The 21,162-nt window shown below is 43.8% G+C and overlaps 2 long non-coding RNA genes across 2 annotated transcripts; one reads left to right on the top strand and one right to left on the bottom strand.

Annotated features, from left to right (window-relative positions):
• The first annotated feature begins 2,867 nt into the window (after nt 1–2,867).
• LOC119029441 lies at nt 2,868–6,761 on the top strand. The gene is made up of 2 exons (XR_005077992.1): nt 2,868–3,072; nt 6,232–6,761. It is a non-coding gene; the product is annotated as an uncharacterized LOC119029441 (long non-coding RNA).
• On the bottom strand, nt 6,616–11,376 carry LOC119029440. Its single transcript, XR_005077991.1, has 3 exons — nt 10,932–11,376; nt 10,218–10,529; nt 6,616–6,731 (listed from the first exon to the last, which is right to left on the bottom strand). It is a non-coding gene; the product is annotated as an uncharacterized LOC119029440 (long non-coding RNA).
• Between the last annotated feature and the right edge of the window lie 9,786 nt (nt 11,377–21,162).

The raw sequence follows: 21,162 nt of genomic DNA, 5'->3' as shown, positions 1-21,162 counted from the left end.
CCATCCTTGTTGCTACAGCGCAGACACGTGTGGGCGGTTATTGTTGTTTGACGGAGCTAATTTGAATATGTGGCCGCTGTGGATTTATGCGATTTTTCTTTTCTCCAAACAGTAACATTTGTTTGCGCCCGACGCGACGTGACTTTTTCTGCAAACCACACTGACAGATGACTGTTCTTTTTTTTTTTTTTTTTTTTCTGTTTTGCGGCAGTGAAAATGAACAATCCAACCTCCGACAATAACAAGAACCTGCTCCCCGCTGACTGCCCGCTAATTATCTGCTCTACCTCGCCTTTCTGTAATTACACTACTTTTGTTCAAGAAACTGCCGAGCTGCTGCGTCTGGCAGGGTGTAACATTATGCGGCGGCCTCTTGTACTTTCCTGTGTTTAATACATGCGAGGAATCTAACAACACGCTGCTTGTTTGTTCAAATTCTGTGATGACCTCGTTCTGGTGATCACTTTGTTTTGTGTTGCTCGTCCTGCTGAAAACGACCTGTTAGCGGTGACTTGTCGCCTCCTTCGTGAGTCACATCTTTTATTCTTCTAAAGGTAAACTGAAATGCAAAGCACACTCTCTCCGGCGCTGCTTTTTATCTATTTGCTGTCTTGACGCAGCGTACTGGATAAAACTGCCAATTTCTGTGACTCAGAGCCTCAAAATATCTCAAATACAGAAATGTAAACGTCTTATGTAAATTAAACATTTCATTTCATTTCGAGCTCGTCTCTGTTTGGCTGTACATTAATTTCTACACACCACATGGATGTCAGACAATTATCACTTTGTCACTTCCAGATGTAGAGTCTGTCAACAGTATATTCACCGATTTGCATTGCTGCGGTGTTAAACATGTGCGGAGACTGTGGGCAGACCCGGCTGCGGAAACATATTGGTGGGTGGTATTAAATTTTCACTAATGTACCATTAGTACAGCGGTACTTGGCGTTTTCTGACCGAGTGCAATCTCTTCAAAACACTGTCCTTCCGCTTATCCCTGAACTTTTTCCATCAAGTCCGCATCAGTCTGACCCAAAACTGAAACATGAACCATCAGCACTGCCCATTTCTTCTCTGATGACCAAGGCCTTCTCTGACCTCAGAGTCCAGAGCAGGGGGGCGCCGGTTTAGGCACCAAAACTACTTGGTTGAATTTGGAAAAAAAAATCTTAACCCAACATAAAAATCATTGTTTTTGGTCAGTAACCCATGTTTCTCCTCCCCCGGCTCATGCCGTAAAAGAGAAACTACATTTTCTGGTATTTCTTCCACACTTTATCTCATCCAGACAGCGAATCCTACAAAGAGCTGGTTCTGTCTGCTAACACGGCAGTGAGCAGGGTCCGCAACAGGGTAAGCTATCAAATCCAGCATTCCCTTTGACGGCTTATGCTGCTACCATAAACGCTTGAAGGAAAGCAGCCTGCTTCGACTTCCCTCACAGAGAAAGTTAGAGCACCCGAGTGCACCATCCAGCTTCTTGTGAAACTTCTCCTGAGAGCCATTTTTCTGCAGGACTTTAATACTCGAGCCTTTGTTTTATTCAGCAGTCAGGTGTGTAGTTGCAAACTTACAGAAGGGGAAAAAAAAAAAAAACAGTATTACAGTAAACCACCGAGAGCCGTTGTTTTATCTGATATTGAGTTAAAGCCCTCGTGTGCTCCTCTCAGGAGAAGGGTTTACACCATCAGTCACAGATCAGCAGAGCTCCGGTGAGCTTAGCGCTACGGTGCTATACAGAACAAATCCAGCTCCCTGTGTACTGACTCCGAACCTCAAACTTGTTTTTTGCGCGGATTTAAATTCAGCTCGTGTTTTTGTGCGGAGCGTTTGTATAACATCACCCCTAGTGTTGATGCCGCTATTGTTCGTGTGTGGGGAATGGATTTGTGTTTCGTTTCAACACAAAACAAAAGGCATCCTTTTAAAAGATAAGCCTACGGTATACTCTATGGGTTTGAGTGTGTTAGACTGTGTGTGTGTCAGTTTCGGTCAGTGTATGTATGTGTGTATGTGTGCCAGCAGTGTGTGCTGATTTGCGCATAAGTATGCAGCTGCAGTCACATGTTTCAGCTTTGAAAAGGCTAAATGAGTAAGCGGCACCTTTGAGAGCGGAGCAGCCAGGGATTTCATTGACCTTTTGACCTGCGACTGGGAGTGTGTGTGTGTGTGTGTGTGTGTGTGTGTGTGTGTGTGTGTGTTGCAGTTAATGCATTACACGGCATACACACCTGGAGAGGAGACCTGTCAGTGACAATGCCTCACTTGTTACAAAGATCGTGACAGTGAAATATCGAGAGCTTCACGTTAATTTCCCACTGTGTACATTAATGCATACGCAAACAAGATAAAGACCCTCTCTGCCAAACACACACACACACACAATCACACACTCTGAGTGAAGGTTATCCAAGGACTGGAAGCTATCTGATGCTCTGCTGTGATTTTTTTTTTTATTTATTTATTTTTTCCCAACCTCCTTGTTGATTTACAGCAGCTGAAGTGGGCACAAAACGCTCCGCCATGAAAGCAGCGCGATAAACTTATGACCATATCTCATCTTGTCGCCGGGGCTCGGCAAATGAAACGGATTTATCTCTAAATCAGTGACTTATACTTCTAATGCATCATTGTATCCAGCTGAGGCCAAAGTATCTCCATCTCATCACTCATACATTTATGCAACCTCTCCCGAAGGGCAATGATGTGAGAGAAGAGCTGCAGGATACGGTGACGAGATGAGTCTCTGTGGGCTCAACTTTTTAACGAGTTGTTCGACATTTCTGAGATGCACTTCTTCTCTCTCTTGTGGGGAAGATTGCCGAGCTAGCCTGGCTTACACACCAGCACCTCCGGATCTTAAATGCACTGTGACCAAAGGTGCATTATGTAAGAATGTGAATCCATTTACATGTGTGAATCAATTTGTGCTGCCAATGTGTGAACAGGTTGTAATGTAGCTTTAAAAAATGAAACCTTCCCTGACTTTCTCGGCCTGTTGACTGATTTTCTAAGTAGCCTAAAAGACCAAAGTGCCTCGCCTCAGCGCCATCAGCACTTCATTTTAAGGTAACGTCAGCTAATGCAAACAAACATCCAGTACCCACAAAAAAGTCCAAATTGAATATGCTGCAAAGCGTAACTGCGATACCGTGGTTTCAGGAGGCTGTGCTTGCTGACATTAGCTTGATAGCTCACACAGAAGTATTGCCGGCTAGATAAAGTAGCAAAATGCTATCTTGCATAGAAAACATAGGCTTATTTTTGACAGTAGAGTAAGCCAGGCTAGCTGCTCCCCTACTTCCTGTTTTCATGCTAAGCTAACTGACTCTAGAAATGATGTCTGCTAATGTAAACAAAAGTACATTAATTAGTTCAACACAAATTCAAAAACTAGCACACCACAAAGCATGTAACATATATTGTGATGTGGTGGTCTTAGCTGGCTAATGTTGGCTAACATTAGCTTGATTGATAAAACAGAAGAATTGCAAGCTAGCTACCCTGCTGGAAAGACCAGTACCAAAACACAACATATGCTGGTCTTTTTGGTGAATATGTTGTGTTCAGCTAATACTTTTAACAGTTTCCTCCCCTACTTCCTGTCTTTATGCTAAGCTAAGCTTATCAACTCCTAAAGTGCAAACTCAACATCTGGCGCCCACCACAATACAGGACTAGCCTATGAGTCGGACACGTAGGCACACATTAGCTTGATTGATAAAACAGAGGAAATGCTGGCTAGCTAATATAACAAAAGAATCGTAAGTGGATTTATAACATTTGCTATTATAAATGTGCTGTTAGGCAAGTCGATTTCCCTCATGTATTTATGCTAAGCTAAGCTAATTGACTCTTGGCTCTAGTCCCTGTATTGCCATCAATCTTCATCATAAAGCTCAGGCAAAAATAATCTAATCTACATATTCGCTATAAAGTTTTGAACTATTCCTCAAAGGCTCTTCGAGGCCTAATTGAAAATCTATACACAGATGGCATGAAGAGAAAATGGAAAATTAGAAGTTTTATGTTTCACTTCCTCAACAAAGGAAGGCAGATAGCCAAACTGTGCTTTCACTGAGATTGGTTTCCCAAACTGTGTTCCCTTCAGTCCCTTCAGCAGTGCAAGAAAAGATATAGATTTATGAAGATAAAAAATCCATGTGGAGATCGATGTGGACAAAGACGAATGGTTTCATATTTCTGAATTTCTAAGAGTTTTTTTTTTTTCCTCAAACAAAACATCCCAGAATAAAGAGACCACTTTATTACATACAGCAGATTTCCAGCAGCCAATCTGAATAGCGTTGGTCACGACCACGACTGCAGCAGATGCAGCAGGATGGGTGATGGGGTTATGGAGAAGAGAGAGGCCTTTTCTACATGGGTGCATGTGTGACAGCTCCAACCCCCCTGGAGGCAGAGGTTTGTTTCTGCAGGACTAAATTGGCTGTCAGAGCTGCCACAGACGACCCTTCACAAGCGGCCCTCTCATATTTCTGCTGTAATATGAACTGGGGGGAAGAGATACAGAGGGGAGAAAAAAAAATGTAATTACCACTCTCTTTTTGTATGTCATCTCTTCCATGTATGAAGGCAAAAAAAAAAAAACACAGAGCGGCTCTTGTTCTAATGACTACCCCCAAAACTAATTTTCCACTTTCAACAACAGACACAGGTGTGCAGGATCCTATTATGCCGAACCACGCGAGACTGTCAAAACCGCTGGACATTACATGCTATTACTCTTTACCCTCCCTCCGTTTTAATAAAGCCTCTTCAATACGCCGACTTGCCCCGAGGCCGCAGAGCTCGAATTACATCACGTCCTCTTGTCTGCCGGTCTCGAGGCTTTTTGTATTTCTCTCGACAGTAATAGTCTTTTTTTCACTCAGCTTAAAAAAGGAGCTCGACAAAGACGAACCGCGACATCCTCATTAAATTCATTTAGCTCAATTTAAAGCAACAGAAAAATTCTATAGACACGAAAAGGCCATCAGATGTTAGATATTACTTTCTTTTAATGCAAAGTAACATGTGAGCTATTACAGAAAAAATGTAGGGCCTGTAAACATGGGGTGGCTGTGACTCAGGGGTGGAGCCAGCGTCTTGTTATCGGAGGGTCGCTGGTTCCATTCCCCTGATCTGAGTGTTGTAGTGTCCTTGGGGCAAGACGCTGGACCCCCAACTGCTCCTGATGTGCTGGTCAGCACCTCTGCATGGCAGCTACCAACATCAGTGTATGTATTTGGACAAAAGCATCTGCTAAAAATGTAAATGTAAACAGCTGATCAACACAATGAAAGACAACCTGACAACTAAATGACAACAAATTATGGCCACAGATCTGAAAAATAACTCCAAGGTGTGCTAAAAAAGGGACCTTTTTTTTTTAAATGTCCTGCAACTAAAAGCCTTGTTTCCAACTGAGTTCCTTCAGTATAGTACCCTTGCTTAATGTACCTGAACCCTGGATGTGCTTTTCATTTCCACTGCAGGCCGTATTCTGAAATGTTGGCAGGCTTGTTGACAGCCGGGCTTCAGGTGTAGCCCGCTTTATCTTTTCAAGCAGTTGATGAACCACAAAGTTCACCAGTAATGAGTCACGGTCAGTCTCCTTGTCGCAGTGAAAGTCTTCTTCGATGATGACTCTGTAATGAACAGTGTATCTGCTCTTATTTCACAATCCTCAATTCATTTTTTTTTTGTACCACGCTGAATTGCTTTGGATGAGAGCGTCTGCTTAAATGCTTGAACGCGAGGTGGATTGACAGCCGCCCACAGTGACAGACTGCCCGTCTCCGCCCCTTTTACGGCCCAGATTTTCTCATTAAATTCACCGCTATGACACAGCGGAAGTGATCGATGGCGCCGCTCTCTCGTTCTCGCGTGCCCCACATGATTTATCATGCAACCTACCCCTCCATCTCCATCAGGACACCTTCGCCACCTCGAGTGCGGGGAGCAGCCATGGTGTGTAAATACAAGGAATGATGCAAATCTTGTTTTTAAAAAGTTTGGGGGTAAACGTCTTCAGAGAGTTGAGAGGTCACGGCTGAGGACAGTGCAGTGAGTCACTCTTGTGGTGTTCCTGAGCTCCATCTGACGTTATGACTCCGCTCTCAGAGAGACATTCCCACCAGCTGATAGATCACAGGCAACGCTCTCACCCACAGATTAAATAGGAGGGTCTTTTCTTCTACTGCTTCTCCTTCTCCCTCGACACAGGAGGAGGTGATTCACCAGCCCAGGGGAGGTCGGCGCGGAGCTGATGACTTGTATGACACATGAACTTCTCACACTGTCATTACCCATGATCCATCATCAGCACCCCAGCCGGGGCCTGTTCTCTTACAGCAGCAGTGTTGATGAGTGACCAACCAGATGAATCACAATTAAACGCGGCTCCCCTCTCCTCCTCCTCCGCCGTCGCCGCCACCCGCCGCCACTATATCACCGAGGTTATCAGTGCCAGACAGCCCGGCGTGTAAATTAAACGCAGACAGATACAGGAGCTGTCAGTCACCCCGCGATCAGAGCGAGTGCATCCATCTGTGTCTCTCCACCTCCGAGCCGCCGAGGCACCAAGGACGTGCAGCAGCCCATCACCGTTCGGGAATAGTTCCCATTTCAGCACCTCCTCTGCTCCTCTACTGTATGATTATCATGTTCTTCATGAATAAATTTGGTTTTTCCAGCGCACCAGAGCTGTGCTGCATTCTTCTGTCCTGGGTAAAGACAAAAAAAAAAAAAAAAAAGGCAGCCATTATTAGGGGGAATGCAGGAATGCAGAGCACACACACACATGTTCTTCCACACTGTCTGTTTGCTGTTTTTCTTAACAAGCTCAAACAGCTGAAATATGTAATGTGTGCCAGGTGGGGATGTGCACACAGACCCTGAGAGGCACAACTGCTGGTGGATTTCCATACCTTCTCTTTCGGTTTAATGAAATGCAGATGCCCTTTGTGCTCCAGACAACACGGCTCGTCTCCGCGCTCTAGCATGCAATCACAGGATTACCATGTGCTGCGTGGACAATGCCGGCGCGAGGCCGAGTTCGTCTGGGTCGAAGGAGTTCAGAGGAGGAATCAGCCGACACGCATCAGACCTAATGCGTTACTTGTTTAGTACATTTCATAGCTTTCAGAAAGACGACGGTCGTTTCAGGCGATAACAAAAAACATATATTCAAATCCAAAGCCGCCCACGCACACCGTCACCAACCGGTTTGTGCTTCGAAGCTTTGAGTTTGCCATCATGGTTGATGCCATCTTGTTGATTTTCCCAGCCCAGATGTGCCTGTGCCGCCCAAATCTACTCTTATTCCTTTTGTGTCTTGAAATTAACTGGATGAAAATACAGTAAAAGACAAACTTGTGGATGTCAAAACAAAATTCTCTCAGGGCAAGTTTCTTAAGAGGCCGTGCAGTAGTGATAGAATACATTTACTCGAGTACTGTACAATTTTGAGTTATTTTTACTTAACTTTTGTTTTCCCACTTTCTGATACTCTATGCTTCCACTCAGTCTGGAGGCAAATATTGTAAATTAACTGATTTGATGCTCCTCCACCCTACAGCGCCTCTAAACCACAGCCAACCACTCTAGCTTCAGCTTTTGGATCATGATGCCACTGTAGCAATAGATGAACAATGCAGACGTTTAGCGATCACTGCAGTTGCCACAACTCAAGGTTTGACATTGCTGCACCAGTTTTGCTGTTAAACTATCCCATGTCGCCAAGCTATCGTTAACATAACCGTTAGTTTGCTATTGATGTGATTCCAACACAGTAGAAAATGGCATTCTAAATAATGTTTTAATGAGATGTTAATATAAATCTAAAAATCACTTTTTGTTTTGGCTCTTGCACACCTAATACCCCCCTGGCCCACCAAAATTAATATCTCTAACTGTGTTACTGGCCAGATGTGACCACATTTGGACGAGATGGAGGAATCTGGGGATCAGAGGTATCACCAGCATCTTGTTATCAGAAGGTCGCTGGTTCGATTCCACTGGTCTGCGTGTCGAAGTATCCTTGGGCGAGATATTGAACCCCAAACTGCTCCTGATGTGCTGGGTGGCACCTTGCATGGCAGCCACCGCCATCAGCGTACGAATGTTTGAATTACCGTAAGTCGCTTTGGTCAAAAGCATCTGCTTCTTGGAATGCTTTATTGTCTGTTTTACTCCAAATGGGACCAAATTTACAAAATGAACATCACACTGTGTTGAAGAAGAGTAGAAACTAGTGACTGAGAGCATAAATTAAGATTGAGGTCATTTTCTCATAAGCTTACATACAGTTGGATTCATTTAGAAACCAGTGGCGTCTCCACAATACCATCGAGAGGCACGTTCAGCTCCATGTTTTATACAGTCAGTGAGATTCTCTTTTGTAATGTGGGCGAACCGCCGTCATAAAATGAAGCTCAAACAGCCCGAGGTAAGTCATCCATGACCAATTGTGTGTCCATTTGTTATTAAATGAGACTCGCTCAGCAAGAAGAACTTTAATAGCCTTTAACTTCAAAGTTTCTTTCGGGGTGTTTTTAAGGGGCATCCAGCGAGTGTTAAACGCTTTCCCCTCATTAAATGCCACCGAGTTGAGCGTATACATGAGTCACGCCGGGAGGGTTTTACATCATGTGGTCGCCGCAGCGCGTTGCTCCTCCTCGTGGTAAACATGTATTTAGAGTCTGAGCTCATTGCCATTAAATTCATTAAAACAGCAACCACTGGAAAACATTTTATATATTTGTTTTGTTTTTTTTTACAGTTTCACACATTTTCGAAACAGTCAGATTAATTCACCAAAGAGAGGCTGTAGCGAGCTCTTTGACCTTTTTGTCACGCGCCTCTCGTCAGCACAAACAAGGCCTAACCGGGGGGACTCTTCCGCCGCTCTCTCCGCCAACTAATTGGGCTCCTGAAACCACCGCTGGCCCCGGTAATTGTGGCATTGTGTCTGAATTTCCACTCCGCTGCCTTACCCTTCTGCAATTAAAATTCATACCAGGCTCAGGGGTTAATAGTGTGTCATGGCTGTGTGTGAGAGTGTACACGGGGAGAGAGGCTTGGGCTTTTCTTTCTCATTATCCTGGTACTGTACACCTGTTTGTTGCGGCGGCGGCGCGTTCGGATCCTGTCCAACAGGACTCGATGACCACTGATAATGGAGCAAACCATATAAAAAGCTTTTTAGTTCATCACCTCTTTGGTCTTTTTTACTCTAAATAATAGTGTGTGGATGTGTTACGTAAGAGGGTAAAACGAATGAACATTTGACCTGATGTGCTCACCGACTTGATTATTAGAAATAATTTCTTAAAGATGTTATATGCAACAACAGCTTTTTGTTATACATTTAAATTTTTGAGTTGTGTTTTATGAAACTCACATGAACTTAAGCCTTTATCACAAAGGTTTCCAACAACTTCCAAACCTTTAGTCACTTGTCAATATATCTTCTAGGAAATCGGATGATACGTAAGAGAGTGAGTCAGGAAGTCGGGGAACCATACTGATGTATTTGAGTGTTCTTGTCCTTGGTTTCTTGCAGTTGTTACCTGCCTTTTGGATTCGGCATGGTCATTAGAGCTAGTATTTTCGGTTTCTGCAACCCGGCTGTCTTGAATCTTGCATTTGGACCTTTTTTAACTTGCAACTGTCCTCTCCAGAAACACGACAGCATCCGTAGGTCGCATGATGGAGAACGAACAAGATATGGAACCGAAAAACCCCAGTTTCTACCATCAGTCAGTGTTGATTCCCTCGAACCTTGGAAGATTAGATCGGAGGACTTGTTTTCCACATTCATTATACGCTCTTAACCAGCGGTTAGTCGAAAAGCCAAACTTGTCATTGTCTCTCCAGCTATGCGGTGTGGAGAGCCTAAATGTTTTAATCCAGAGAGGAAATGAGAGAAAATACAAAAACAAATAAAACATTTGACATGTGGACCGCTGAATCATCTCGCAGCGTTCTCCTCTTACCTCCTGAAGGTTTGTATTTGTCTTTTGCCAATTCCTCAAATAAGCGGCCTAACATATCAAGTCTGACAAGGCCGTGCAGAGGCTGGCGGTCCTGACCCGGTTTCAGCTTACACTTCAGGAACATGAGATTTGTTTGTTTTTTTTTTCTTTTTTATGTAGCAAATGATTCAAGGTAACATTCAACACCCACATCTTTCTGTCTTCACTCTTTACCTGCTAACGATTTACTGGCAACACTCCCAGAGAGACACCCACTGTTTGTCTGCAGGGACGCTGAGAAACAGTCTCACAGTTCTCGGGTCATTCTGTATCTCTTAGATCCTTTTGAGCTGTTCTTCTTCTTCTTCTTCTACCTCTGAAGCCAAACAGTCAGGTTGACTGTTTATTTTGGCATCCCACTTGTTGGGAAAGAAAGCCAAGCATTGTGCCCTCTGCTTTTTTTCTTCTTCTTTCATTCACTGTATTCCTCTGTTTTTTCACTGTTGCAGGGTAGAGTGGGTATTTGCCAGCGTCTGGTTCGCAGCCCTGTAACACAGCGTTTTGTTTTGATTAAAGACAAAGTATTTGATCGGATCGCCTCAGGCACGTACAGAGTTGGCCTCACACGTTCAAGAACGGAAAAAGGGAACATTGTGTGCTTGTGTTTTTAACGCTGGTTCCCACCCAAGATCATTAATCTGCTAAAACATTCACTGTGTATCTTAATCACTGTAGATCATTATAATACTGTTAGACTGCTGCAGAAGTGGTCTAACCGTCACTTTATATCTTGTTTAACTTTTAACACACTTCTAGAATCCTCCTTCACTGCCGAGAGTATCAGCGATTATTACCAAACTTCTAGCTAGCCTACATTAGCTTAAATGCCACACGATTTGCAACGCAGCTCAGCAGCTTAGCTAGCAGAACAAAAAAACCCTTTCAAACCTGCTAACGTCCGGCTTTTGTCTTCAGTGTGAAAGGGTACAATCTGCATTCAATCCTGTGTTAAATGACTCTGCTGTAGTCGTGCGTAGGTAGATCTTTAGCAGCTTCAGATCTGATCAGCTGTGATGGAAACAAAACACCCAGGTAGACACACTAATATACTCCCTTTTTTCAGGAGCGATGTTGTGACATGTGTTTGAAGATCGCAAGTTAAGTTTGTGACAAGCTAATTGCCCCTTCGCTTACACAATGCTGTGACACATATTGAAACTTAAGACGTTGGCATGTAAATAGTTGTTTATCCATCCCCATAAGCAGTGCTTGCACATCGCTCAGTTGGCATTGAGTTTTAGAGACAGACCAAAGTAAAAGGTTGCTTTTTTACTATTCCCTGTTTTCCAGCATGTTTGTGATGTTAAACGGGGCACACCAGAAGATAAAACAGAGAAGCAAACTCATCTACTGGCTGTGGGAAAGAATATATTTAGAGGATTTTACCCAGTCTAAAAAAAAACAAAACACTAAATGCTGTAATTTTTGGAGCCAGAATGTATGTTTTGTGATAATTTGACCCAAAAAGTGTGTAGGTCCGTCCATGTGCGTCTAAGGGTTAAAAAAAAAAGAGAACTAGACAAATATGTTGGTTAAAAAACTATAAAAATCACTTTCAATAACCCTCTGAGCCACTGCTGCGAGCTCACTGATCTATAAACACATTTAAAGCAAAACAGTTTCCGCCATAAAGCTTTTTAAAATGTGTTTTTAATTTGACAGAAATAACATTTGATTATTGCCTCGCAGCGCAACACTGCATCAATCATTTCTGGAGCGGCGCGAACAACAAACAAAGCACGCAGCCTCAGTAGTTCAACCGAAGGGGAGGGGAGAGCTAATACACAGAGAGGAGGCTGTGATTTTAAAGCAATTGTTCCGTGATTGAAGTACTCCCCAGCCCCGGGCTATCAAATAAAGTCTGATCCCTCTTCCTCTATACCCTCCAAAATCTTTTAATGAGACCAAATCCTTTTAACTCGAGCCCTAACTGCCAGAGTTATGGATATAACTGTGTATCTGTCTGTCAGTGTGTGTGTGTGTGTGTGTGTGTGTGTGTGTGTGTGTGTGTGTGAGAGAGGACGAGCTCCGAGCATTTTTCTTTTCCCTTCTGTCAGGGTGGAAAAGGGAAGAGCAGCAGTTTCCTCTGGAGGAGAAATCACATCAAAGACATCAAAAGGCTGAAAAAAGAAAAACCACCAAGCGTCAATATCAGGCCGAATGAGAATCATCTCACAAGACCAACCGGAGTCTGTGAACCGCGGCTCGCGCAACCCAGATACACGCGGCCGCAAAAGATTATTAGAGCTGAACTATAAATACTACTGTGCGTCCAGTAGATTGCACCTGACAGACTGTGAGCTTTTTTACTTAGGAGCTGGACTGGAATTTAAAACTATGACCACGCCGTGTTATAAAAATCTAAATGAGTTTTAAATGTATGTTTTGTATCAGGAGTTTCCAGGCCGGTGATCCTCATTGATAACGGGTAATTTAACTCCATCTCAAAGGGGAAAATTAAGCGCCAACAAACTTGGGGGGAAAAAAAAAAAAAACAATTTATCCACAGCAGGAAGTGTCCAAAATGAATTCACTGGGCATCAGTTCGCCTTAAAGTGACAACTCATCTGTGCGAGAATATCACAAGGAAATGTGTTTTACATTTTCTTGAGGAATTCGAGTTGTCTGACGCACGGCTTTTGTATCTTTAATCCATGACAGACGGCGAGAAAGGGCTCGGAACGAGAAGAAAAAGAGAAAAAAAAAGCCATTGGCTCGCTGCAAACACGGAGCATGACATCATTCCGCTCACTTTGCAATACAAACAATATGCAAGCAGTCTGTCGGGCTTCCTGACCTTAAGTGGGCGTTGTGTTGTCACTGAGTATCTGAATGTGAGGTGCTGATTTCTTTTGTTGCCCTCCGTCCTCTGGGTTCAGGGTGAGTCAGCGTTTGATTAAACATTAATCCCTGAGAAGATGAAGGAGTGTGTTTACCTCCATCCCCTGTCATTAGGCTTCTGTTTGGCTCATCTATCAGCGCGGCTGCATCTCACACATGAGGCGTGGAGGCTTTAACTTCATGACTTCTGGGTGTGATTGCAGCTCTTAGGTTGGATATAATGCACGGCATCATATGTGAGGCGTGATTTAAAAACATTAACTCATTATAAATCATCATTGTTCTCACCTGTCTCCTCTCAGCAGCATCAAACTGAGGATGAGTTTCTGGCGCGTCTGTGAAAATGCACCATGACTCATTCTGGCCCAAATAGCCGGCGCACAGAGCGTCATTAACTCCATCCTTTCTCAGCTGATCACAGAGCAGCTGCGCCCGCGATGGACAGCAAAATGACCCCTGTGAAACTGTAATTGTCGCTCCCTCCTTTGTTACCGGGGCGGATGGAGGTGCGGACTGACCTTGTTTTCACCTGTTTTAATGACCCACCGCTCATCTCTGAGGAGCCGGCGCGCTCTCTTTTAACTGCCGCCACCTCTGATGTGGGGAAGGACATTATCAAAGAGGGGGAGCGGAGTGAAAAGGCGGACATTAGAGAGCTCACAGTCCGATGAACAGAAAGCGATACTCATTTAGAGGCAGATGAAATGCCGCGTGCACAATTGCGTTCAGATGAGACGACATGAAGGGTAACCTGAGCTAAGTGATAATAACCCTGCAACCAGCAAGTTATTACCTGAAGTCTGGGAGCATAGATGCAAAAGTTGAATGATTAGACGGCGCGAGAAACTCGAGCAGTCGGATGATCACAACCGTGCGCTGTAAACATCCATCACAGTCTACAGACGAGCGTCCTGTTAAATTTACAGTTTGCTCACTTTTTGGTTTTACTTGCACCGTAAGTGACGTCGCCTTGTTTCCTCAACATCTGTCTATGTGAAGATAAAATACTGAATACACTTAATTTACATTTTATTCTTGTAATAAATTTACATTAAAGAGTTTTGTGTTTTGTTTTTTTGGGTGACCATGTCTCAGGTGGTAGAGCAGGTTGACCAAAGTTCGGAGGGTCAGCGGTTCGATACCCGCCCTTGCTACTTGTGTTGTGGTCGTTGTGTCCTTTGGCAAGGCACTTCACCCACCTTGCCTCATGTGCATGTGTCTGACTGCTGTATGTTTGAGGTGATTTTGATGTAGTTTACCACCACCAGTGTGAATGATTTGGAACCTGGAAACCTGTCAGGTGTTTCCTACAAATCCAATCCATCATCATTTTGTGTATATTGACCATGATTACATTTATAAAAGCTATAAAAAAGGGGAAAACATCCAAGAGGGGTGAACACTTTTTACAGGCACCATGTCTAAGGTCTGTTCTATTTACCAGGGTGTTTACTCAAACATTCAGATGTTGCCATGGAAATCGAGTTATTTGCTCGAGAAATACTTAACTTCATTTGATCACAGTTAAGCATGAGAGCGACCGAGGTGGAAGCAGGATAACACGGAGCCAAAAGGATACTAAAAGACCACGGAGAAGCTCTTTTCCTCGGGCCGTGACACTCTTGAACTCGTCCTCCGCACTCAAATGTCTAAAATAGAGGTAGCACAACTCAAGGACTCAATCATTATTTCGATTTTTTTAAACCCTTGTTCAATAAAAGGCAATACATGTACCTTGGTACCTTTTGGTACAGTGCCCTTCGAGGTTAAGGGAACAAAAACCATTTGTGCCTCGAGGGGTCTCTCAATCACAACACAACAAAGGACATATGTAACGTGGGATCACTTTTGTCTTCGGCAGCCACCATCGCTGATGAAAATCTGACGAAACTGAGGCAGAAATGTTCAAAGACGAGGTAATGTTTAAAGTTTTATACGCTTGACATCTGTCACGTTCGCCGACTTCCTTTCTCTCTTAACATGTTCATGGAAGTCCTAGCAACGGGCAAATAAATGAAACAGGTCATTACCTTCCACAACTCAACAAGACATATGTAACAAAGGTATTCACACAGAAATGTAACACATTATGTTCTTTCTTTAGCTGAGCCTGTAGCTCATAGTCCCCCTCAACACCCCTAACTATCCATCATCCATTACCCCGCTCCCTTATACAGCCTCGTACTCCCTCGCACGACACGCGAGCTCCCGACAGTCCTCTATAATTTAGAAGGACAAAGCAGGAAAATGAGGGTCCTATAGAGAAGCAGGTGGTGGGTGGGTTGGACTAATGAGTGAGCCTATTGTTGAGGATTACCTCGCTGTCACGGTGCAGGATCACAGTGAACAGCTCATCCCTCTCACGGAAAACGCCGCGGCGTGTGTGTCACACACACACTCCCCGAGCGCTGACAGGTGAAGGCCCTCGGCACGCATCAGTACGCCTGCAAGACCGCCGGCCTCCTCCCCCGACTGCAGAAACACTAAGACAGAGCGGCGTTTAAAGATGGCCGCACGCAGTCAGGTCACTCCTGTCTTCCTCCTCTGTGCACGGAGGCAGCTGATGCTCTAATGTTACCATTCACCACATTTTTCCTCTTCGCAAACAAGCTTAAACACACTCACATATATAGTTACACATGTCGCTGTAAAGCTTCACAGGAACGACTGATGACAGAGAGTACGGAGCGGCGCTGACAGGACGGCAGGCGGCGAGCGCTCTCTCCGACAGACGCAGCCCTTCACGAAAGATGATACGCCGTTTGTGCCAGCAAAGCCTCCAACAGGTGGTGTGACAGATGCTGCCTCGTATTCATGTAGTAACTTTTTGTTCTACCTATTCCCTCAATTTCGAAAAATAACAAATCGTGAACAACTAAAAAAGGGGGGAAAAAAAGCGTGTGGGCGAATCATAGCTGGCGAGGTTGATGCAGATAGGCAAACAAGTGTAGACGAGGGAGGAGGGAGGAAAGGATGGGAGAAGAAGAGGAAGAGACGCGGTGTTGACGAGGATGAATATGAATCATTCGGTATTGATTTGCGTTCCCCCTCCGGCAGTACGAGGTGTTTGGAAGCCATGGATTACCAGTTCCGACCCTCTTTTCCACACACCCCGTCGATGACATTAACATTAAGCATTTCTTCTCCGATAACAAGCAGCAGAAATGTTTGGCAGCAGCCACAGAGAATACAGATCTTTTGTGTTTTTCGTCTCTTTCCACTGAGTCACATCGTCGTCTTCTTATTCCAACAACCTGGAGTCCAAAAAAGTTGTGAAACTGCGTGAAACGGAAATTAAAAACAGAACGCAGTCGGTGCCAAACAAACTTTGTCAACTGATAAGGGTAAAAGAAAACGATCATGTGTTTCGCAACGTGTGTTGTCTTTGCTTGTGAACAACTGAGGATCAATTTCACACCTGATCACGATACTGTCACCTGTTTCCAATGAGTCTTCCAGACAGGTGTTTTCTGGAGCCTTTCTCAGTCTTTTGTTGCAACTTGTTTGAAACGTCTCGCTGGGATTAGATTCATAATAATCGCATACTTACAAAAATCTGTTACGCAGATGAGATTCAACACTAAACATATTGTCTTTGTACTGATTTCAAGTGAGTATATCAAAAAAAGGATTAGCAAATGATCACATTCTGTTTTATTTATATTTTCATGCGGAGTATTGCCTCAGTCTGGGGAAACTAGATTTAGATGTATCTCATCAGTATTCCTGTTTAATTTAACATACTTATCACCCGTTAGATGATGAAGATATCTGTGTGAAGTTGTTTAATTGGAGTTACGGAGTAGAAACGGAGCTGTAGGAATGAGGATTGCAGCCGAAATCCTCAGTGACTCAAAGTCACATCACTGCCTGCACTTTTATGGCAACCAGGTGATCACACAGGTCTGAATGAAATTCATGTGCAGCTTTTTTAAAGTAACATATGAGCTGTAATTCTGACTAACCAGTATGTGACAACATTAAGAAAACCAAACCAAATCAATCTTTAGTCTCTTTCAGCTTTGTGGGTCCCGGCAGCTTCTTTCCTCCTTCACTGTACGACCTGTTGCTTTGCTGCTTACTGTTCTGTGTCTGCATATGATTGGTACATTTTTTTTTGGAAGTACAGCAAATGGAAAAAGTTGCTTTCCCTCCGAGCAAAGGACGAGATCAAACGCCATGTAACAGGGACGGTAAGTGATTGTAATGCGTCATGTTGCTGACGCTGTTGTGTTTCAGAGGGTCTTCACAGCAGCAGTTTTGTGCGATCTCTGTAACAAAGATGTTTGATCTCATCACTCTCGTTATTTCCAGCTAAAGTCGGCAACTGTTTTCATCAAAAACAGTCCTAAAAATCCAACACGGTGCCGCTTTAAAAGTTCTACTGTCTGTTCACTGCTTGTTTCCATCATTCCCAAAGGACACAAGACAATTTAAAAATCCTTCATTACACGTCCAGCAGATATTTCCTCACTTATTGTGAAGTGATTGTGTTTTTACAGTGTTTGTGTTTTGACTGTCTCCATGTGAGATCATCTTCTTTCAGCTTGATGTGCAGCGACGCCTCCAACCTCCGCCTGGGAAACTAGATTCAGACGCACATCAGAAAACGAGCCCCGTCTGTGTTTCTGTTAATTTCTCAGACGATTATTGTCATCACACTTTGAGGTCGGATGATGAATGTAAGAAGTTACTTTGGAGCTCTGTGTTGGTCATAAATGAAAAATAAATAAAGCATTGACGTTGCTGCATCACTTTTATGTCCTGGGAGAATTATGTAGGCTGCTAGAAATTTGGAAAGCGGTCTCATAATAACAACGTTGGCAGGCCTTTTAAAACACTGCGCTCGCGTCACACGGAAGAAACATATTTGCCATTTTCCAGCTTATAAAACCAACTTCCAGGTCTTAACTGGATGTTTTGGGGTTTTTTTTTTTTTCCCAGAGCTCTGATATAACTGACCTGGCTTTATGTAAAGGGAAAAAAAAAAAGGAAACATCTGAAATGGCTTAAATCCGCCAAGGTAAATAAATCCCAATTTTTTGTTGCAGCTAATAAATCCTGCTTTGGGCTTATTAACATTAATCTGCCTCTTCATGTGCAGACAAAAGGGGGAAAGCCAGCCAAACGCTTCTGGCAGTTTAATGCACGATCCAACTCGTAACATCATTCTGGGGCCAACTGTTAATGCACAAAAATGTACTTAACTAGCTCATCAGTGAAGAAATGACAGCTTCAATCACCCCGGGCAGAATGGAGTTGTGTCTTTAAACCGCATAACCTTTTTTTTTTTTTTTTTTTGTAGCCTAAAACCGCCACTGCATCTGAGCCGCGAGCCGTAGCTCCCGAGGCTGCGACGCTGAAGCCGTCCTAAACGTGCCAGTGCCGTAATTAGCATTTATTTTGGGGTAAGCAGCGATGCACTTGGCTTTGACACCAGCTGCAGGAGATGTGACGAGTTGAGACCAATTAAATCCGGGGTCAAAAGTAAAGATCAGAGGATGTGTCACTTAAAATGTCACTTCAAAAAAGCAACACAGCATTCCTTTTGCAAAGAGGGGGGGGAAGGGAGGGAGGGAAGGCGAGATGAAGGCTGCACAGACACGTTGGAGATGTTGTTCAATTAGACCTGAAATCTTTAACTCCACCAACAGAGGAAAGAGAAAGAAAAACCTGGCAGAGTATTAAAAGTCAAACATACAGTGAGTTGTTAAGATCTTCTCCTCTGGCTGCAGTCTGTGTGTGTGTACATATATATGGAGTCCAGCATGTCGCTATATTTCACCCCAAGAGAAATCTAATAACCTGTATATATGCTGTATATTGTTCAGGTTTCTCATAAAGAGCGTTCCTCGCTGGGATAAGCTTTAATGGCTGTTATTTATATTTGGGCCCGGGCAGGTTTACTCTGTGCACCTTTACAAAAATCATTACACCTCCTCTCCTGGGAAAAAGCCTCGGCAACGCATGTTTCTCACCCTGGCAGATGACTCAGCGATAATATGTTTCCCTTTTATCGGTTTTTCCCCTCGGCGTTATTGGTTACCTTCCACGGGGGTCATTAAAAAGCAACTAGGGGAGACGGACAGAGACCGCACGCTGCCGCAGCGAGGTGGGTTTCTTCACAGTGTAATGAGGAAGCGGGGGGGCTGCTTCTGATTACTGAATCTGAAGGAGGGAAAAACGCTAAAGAGATATTAAGTATTTAACACTATTGCAGGTGCAGCGTGGAGCCTGTATGGTTTCGAATCAAAGCTCCCGTCAACTCAAATACGTCTGTTCTTCTCGTCCCTGCGGCTGAATGTTTGAGCTCCACCGTGCAGAGTGCTGATGCTGCAGTTTGTCCTCCGCTGAACGTTTTAAAAAAAAAAAAGTTTCTCTCTGCTCACTGAAAATCCCAACATCACAAGTACTCTGAAAGCCGAATCCTGGTCCGATATTAACACAAGTGTGATGTGAAAACTCCAATGCACAGGTTCTTAGAATCAGTCGAGCTTCAGCAGCGCAGCCACCTGGATATGATGTTCAAGGTGGACATTTGGACCAGAAGTACAGTACCAGATGAGTGGACTTTCACAAGGCTGCCAAACTGGTGACTGATCAACTCTGTGGTTACATCTCCAGTTGTTGTTTGTGACAATCAAATGCAGTTGTCTTTTCCCGGGAAGTCGGACCACCTCCGGCCCATTCTGAGCCGACAAAGACCAGGTGTTGTGCACAGGAGGTCGGACCGTCTCCAGCCGTTTCTGTGTCATTTTAAGCCAAACTGTGATATTTTCTTAATCCTAACCAAGTGTTTTTTGTGCCAAAAAGCTAAGCAGAGCATATGATGTAAAGTTGCAACATAAAGAACTTGTCTTCTTTAGTTTGTAGGAGACGTCTCCCGTGAAGTCACTGAACTCTTGAAAATGACACAAATATTCATAAATTCAGGATACTTAATGAGGGAAAGGGATCCAATTAAATTTTTAGGACTTGAACAAGATAAGAGAACATTTCTGTGTGAAAACCATATCAGAAACACATTATAAGTCACAGAACAGTGTTTCATATACAAAAAAATTGTCGAAAGGGGATCTTTAGCTTTGATACTTTAAGCTGGAAGACGGGATCTTAATCAATCACCTGTCCTGACTTTGTGAAGTTATCAGGAAATGAGAAGCCTTTGTAAAGTTATCAGGAAATGAAAAAGCCTTTGTAACGTTATCAGGCGGTGATATCAGAGACTGCCCGCTGAGCTGGAAATACCCCAGATGGCTGATTGGCATTTACATCAGAGTAGAACTGGTGTAAAAACACCTGTCAGACACAAAACAGACAGGTATACGCAACGAATCGGCTCCATGGCGTGCATACAAAAAGCTCTCTTTCTAGTAAAAAAAAAAAAACACTCTTCCCGTCTCTTTCGACACCTCTCTGTCGTCTCTCTTTGTCCAACACAAACACTCCCCCCCCCCCACCTCCTGCTCAAACAGCTGTTTGGCACCTTTGACAGGGTTTTCCTTTTAACCAGAATTCAAAAAGAAGGCAGAGGCGCATAAAGCACAAGAGTATTTTGATTACACATGCGACTCTGTGGCCCATAACAGCAAAACGCTGCTGCTCACTGAAGCGTACGCAGTGTTTGAAAGCTGGTTCGGTGAGGGACGTGCACAGACATCACGAGGGGCTTGTTGCTCGACCTTCCACACAAAGACAGCTCAGGTGGTTTGAGTGCTGCGTGTTACGTGACGGAAGGCCTCGCCTTTTATTTTTCACGGCTCCGGGTCGCCCCACCTCTTCGTCCCTCAGCGGCATTAAAAGGCAATAAATGTTTTGATGACACGGTACACAGGTCTGACTTTGGCAATTAGAGGCTGCTTGCATTAACGCAACCAGAACAGAATACAGAATAACACAATTATTTTATTTTAGCTCAGCCACAGAAAGCTGATGGGATGTTGATCGGGGGAAACTTTAGCTCGGCCTCGTGCACGTCCTCGCACTGCGAGCTCAAAAAGAGCCAACAGAAGAGAGAGTGGTCTTTATTTGAAGTATAATTGATCCTTGAAGGGCTAAAAGAGGTAGCTCTTCAGTGTAAAGTATCAGACAAAGAAAAGCAAGGTAGCAAAGATGATGAAAATCAAAGGAAAATAAACGTAATGAATGAGAAAAAATATATATTTGCTAAAGAGTTTAAAGTCGGTTACAATGCAAAAGTAGCCCTTAACTTAGCGTAGCAGTGGTAAACACAAAACTATTGATTTAGCAGGGGTTAGACTGAGAGCAGGCCTCAGAT

Source organism: Acanthopagrus latus, chromosome 12 (genome assembly GCF_904848185.1).
Source record: "Acanthopagrus latus isolate v.2019 chromosome 12, fAcaLat1.1, whole genome shotgun sequence".
Taxonomy (NCBI): Eukaryota; Metazoa; Chordata; class Actinopteri; order Spariformes; family Sparidae; genus Acanthopagrus; species Acanthopagrus latus.
Note: the sequence above shows the minus strand (reverse complement) of the source record. Positions and strands in the feature narration are given on the sequence as shown.